Here is a 4,865-nt window from a genome sequence, read left to right on the forward strand (position 1 = left end):
TCTGGGGGTTGTGGCTCCCTGGGCCCCTGCGAGCCCCCAAGCCCCGCATCCCGCCACGTGCGAGGCAGCGGGAGTGGAAGGCCGGCTGGAGAAAGCGCGCGCGCGGGCGGTGGGAGCCCTCCACCCGCGTTCACCCGGGCGGGGGCCGCCAAGGGGAACCCCAGCTGCCTTTTCTCTCAGTCCGGAGACGCCGTGGCCGGCGCTATTTACGACAGGATGCGGGGCCGGCTGTCAAATGGCCGGATGCGTGGGCGCGTGGGTCCCCGGGAGCGTGGGTCCCCGGGAGCGTGGGTCCCCGGGCGCGGGATCGGGGAGGGACGCGTGCCGGGTGCACCTGGCGGCGCCCGCAGCGCCAGCCCTGGCCGGGCCCAGGGCAACGTCCAGGCCCGGAGCCCGCGGGTGCGGGACGCCGTGACTTGCGGCCCCTGGAGTGCAGGGGCGGCGGCGGCGGCCCCGGGGTCGGGAGCGGCCCTGCCCACTTCGGTTGGACCGCGTTTCCATGGCACCCGGGCCCGCCAGGCTGCGAGCTGTGAGATAAAAATAAACCCGGTGAACGCAGGAGCCGAGCGAGCGTGGCGGGGACGAGGCCAGGCCGTCCCTGTTTCCAGAAAAATCCAAACCCACCGCGGACCCTGGGGCGGCGCCGCCCCCACCCCGCGCCCCGGAGGAGGCCGCCGGTGCTTCCATGGCGGACCGAGCCCAGTGACTCGATGGACCGTCGCTCCGTCCCTAGGCCTGGCCGGGGTGCTGAGCGACAGTCATGAAGCTCGGCCGAAGCCTCCCCGGGCAGCAGGGCGGGCAGAGGCTCCATCAGAAATGCGCCGCCCTGGAGCCGCCGAGCGGGCCGAGTGAAGCTGCAGCCGGGGCCGCTTAGAGGGGGATCTAGAAAGAAGGAGTAAAAGGGGCTTCCGAGCGGTCGCGGGGCTCTCTGCGTGGTTCCCAGGCCGGCCCATCTAGAAATGGCAGTGGTCTTCCCGGGGCCTCCTGGTGGCCTTGTTCTCCCCGCCTCTTCCTCCAGGCGCCAAGCAGATTGGAGGCCGGCTCGCCCTTCGGCCCACGGCCTTGCGTGTAGCCGGCGCCCACGGTCTTGGAGGCCGTCACTCCCGTGGCTGTGGCCGGCAGAGCCGAGCGGAGCCCGGGCTCTTCCCTGTGCCGATGAGCAGCAGCTGGTCGCTGGAGCTCCTATTGATTTCCTGGTCCAGCCTGGTGTCTGCCTGTGGGCAGACTTAATGTCTGGGGGAAGATGAGGCCCAGCAGTGGAAAGGAGCCTGGGGGGGTGGGGGTGGGGGAGAGAAACTACCGCAGAGTGCATTGTTTATCTGAGTCCAAGATCCCCCCCCCCCCCCCCAAGTCGTTAAGTGGCTTCCATGCCTGCAATTTCTGGTGACCTGGCCAGGTTAGACACTGGAGAGAACTTACATTATGGCCTCTGGATACCCGATTTGGATTCGTGGAGACAAGGAGGCTCTGACATCGAATGCCAGAGGGAGCCGAGCGGGAAGGGGTGCTGGCGGCACCCGCCCTGGCCAGCTCCAGCGGTGTCCTCGCTGGGCTGGGTTTCGTTGGGAGATTCTAGGCCGTTGGGTGCCAGGGATGAGGAAGCAGGGTTGTTCAGCTTAGACTCCGTCCTGACTGTGATTCGTTTTTTTCTCTGCATCGCACCGCAATGCCAGGCAACCTTCGGGCTTCCTCCTGTGTTCGTGTGACTGCCCGAGGGGCCATGCTTTGCACTCCCGAGCAGCTGGGGGGACGGGGTGGCTGGAACCCCCAGGCCGCCCCCGGTGAGCGGCAGCGGGGACAGCTGCTCGCGCGTCTCCCCGAGGACCGGGTGGAGACACCGGGAAGAAAACTCCGGGGCAGTGAGGCCGGGCAGCTGGGGGCTTCCAGGTGACGGAGGACGCACGCTCTCTGGGATGACCTGGGTAGGTCCTAAATGCCCCCACGTGTCCTTGTAAGAAAAGAGCAAAGGAGGGGACGCGCGGGGGGGGGGACACGCGGGGGGGAACACGGGGGGGGGGACGCGGAGGGCCACTCCTCAGGAGCAAGGCACGGGAAGGCGGAGGCAGCGAGCACAGCGAGGCCAGCAGGAGCCCAGGGGCCGCGAGGCTGGAGGGGGCGAGGGGCGGATGCCCCAGGCCCGGTGGGGAGGCAGAGGCTGGAGGGGGCGAGGGGCGGATCCCCCCAGGCCCGGTGGGGAGGACGGCAGCCAGCGGGACTGGCTGGGCGACCACGAGAATCCAATTTCCCGTGCTTTAACCGCCGAGCGGGGCGAGCTGCTCCCGCCAGGCACACGCGGGCGGGCGGGCGGGCGGGCGGGCGGGCGGGCGGGCGGGCGCCGGCCGGGGCGGCAGGGGCGGCGGGAGGCCGGGGCCGCGCAGCGCGGGGCCAGGCGCCCGGGCCTCCGAGCGAGCGCGTGCTGAGACAGGCCGAGCGATCCGTTCCGAAGCGGGTGCGCGATGCCTTCGTGCGACTTTGCTGACCCCGTGCTTTCTTCCCGCAGGCGGACGCTCCAGTCGTGAAACGGCCCCTGGTTCCCGTCCGGTGGTTTCCACGTGCGCTCCTTCTGCCCACGGCTGCTCACATGCGGAGCTGGGCTGATGGAGCCCGGCAGACCCCCCCGCCCCAGCCCCGGGAGTGGAGGGCGTGGGAGACGCCGGGCCTGCAGGGCCCCGATCCGCCTCCCGGGCCGGCCGGAAGGGGCTGCTGCGCCCAGCCCGACTGTGAACGGTGTCCCGCCAGTCGCAGTCTGCCACGCGGCGGGCTGCGGGCGCGAACCACTGGCACCTGGCTTTGTTCACCTTTTAATCTGCGTGGCCTTGAACAGGGGCCACCACTGTTCTTGTCACTTGTGGTTCTCTCCCGTGAACTCTCGGCCTTGTTCTTTTCAGGTCTTTGCTCGTCAAAAATGTTAAGTATTATTTTGTAGCACCATTATTTTACTTTTAGATCACACGCACGCGCACACATTGCCCCAACAAATAGTAAGCTCTTTGTATCCTTTTCTCATTTAGGAATTTTTAGTGCCCAGCTTAAATCTCCGCCCGGACATTAGTTTACTAAATGAACGTCTGGGACTCCAGACGGCGGCGCCATGTCGCCCTCTGGTGTCAGGAGGAACGAAGGGACGAGTCCGGGTCTGCTAGACAGAGACGGTGGGGATTTTCTTATTCTTTTAAGTTATTGTGGCATTACCTCCACATACCCAATTTTTCTCTCTTTTAAGTTTTCTATATTTCATTTTTTTACACTTACTGTTTTGAGTGGCGGACTTCAACTTCTGCAATTATTTGCATTTTATTTTATTTTATTTATTTATTTTTTATTAATTGAACATAATTTTTTTTTTTTTTTTGCCAGTCCTGGGCCTTGGACTCAGGGCCTGAGCACTGTCCCTGGCTTCTTCCCGCTCAAGGCTAGCACTCTGCCACTTGAGCCACAGCGCCGCTTCTGGCCGTTTTCTGTATATGTGGTGCTGGGGAATCGAACCTAGGGCCTCGTGTATCCGAGGCAGGCACTCTTGCCACTAGGCTATATCCCCAGCCCCTGAACATAAATTTTTTTACAAGGTGTTGTGCAAAGAGGGTGCAGTTACATAGTAGGGCAGTGTGTACATTTCTTGTGATATCTTACAACCTGTTTTTCCATCCCTTGTCTAGGTCAGGTAGACACATATGCAATATACAATGTATCAAGCACATATACAGTGTTCACAGACTTGGTCTCTACTGTCTCTCCGTCTCCCTTTGTTAACAGTCATATATCAGGGAGATCATGCCCCTTTGTTTTCTGTGTTCTAGGCTTGTCTCGCTCAACATTATTTGTTCGAGTTCTGACCACTTCCCTGCGAATAACAATATTTCACCATTCCTAATCGCTATGTAGTATTCCATTGTGTATAGGTACCATATTTTTTGGATCCATTCATCTGTGGAGGGGCATCTGGGTTGTTTCCATATTTTGGCTATTGTGAATTGTGCCGCGATAAACATGGAAGTACAAATGCCTTTTTGATATCTTGGATTTTGCTGTTTAGGATAGATGCTTAGGAGTGGTATGGCTGGGTCATAGGGTAGGTCTATATTGAGCTTTTTGAGAAACCTCCATACTGTTCTCCAAAGTGGTTGTACTAATTTGCACTCCCACCAACAATGGAGAAGGGTTTCTCTTTCCCTGCACCCCTTCCAGCATTTGTTGTTTCCTGAGTTCAGAGTATAGGCCATTCTAACTGGGGTGAGGTGGTATCTCAGGGTTGTTTTTATTTGCATTTCCTTTACTAGCAGGGATGTTGAGCATTTCCTCATGTGTTTCTTTGCCATTTTTATATCTTCTCTTGTGAAGTCTCTCTTTAGCTCTTTTGCCCATTTCCTAATAGGTTTATTGGGCTTGGAGGGGCTGTTTTTTGAGTTCTCTGTAGATGACCGATATCAATTTATTATTTACATTTTAAAAGCTGAGCGTTGCCGAGGCATATTCGCCGGGGGGGGGGGGAGGGCAGGAAGGGGAGGGCTCTCGAGGGCTTGTAAGCTGGACACAGAGGCAGCCATGCAGCCACTAGTCCACCATTCAACACCCATTACGGAGCCTTCACCGTGCGCGACACTAGCGGCCACCCAGGATTCCCAGGGCTGGCAGCGGAGTGCTGGAAAGCCTGCCCGCGATACGCTCCCTGCGGAGAGGGCCGTGGGAGCCCCAGTGCACTGGGGTGTTCTACAGAACAAGGTGGTTCCACATCGTCTTTCCCCATCAAATGGTAACACCTCTGTGTAACACCTTAACGATAAAATTACATTCAAACATGAAACAATACCTTCACCTTAGCCAAGTTATGGAAACAGCCCAGGTGTCCTACAATGGATGAGTGGATC

Source organism: Perognathus longimembris, chromosome 3 (genome assembly GCF_023159225.1).
Source record: "Perognathus longimembris pacificus isolate PPM17 chromosome 3, ASM2315922v1, whole genome shotgun sequence".
NCBI lineage: Eukaryota > Metazoa > Chordata > Mammalia > Rodentia > Heteromyidae > Perognathus > Perognathus longimembris.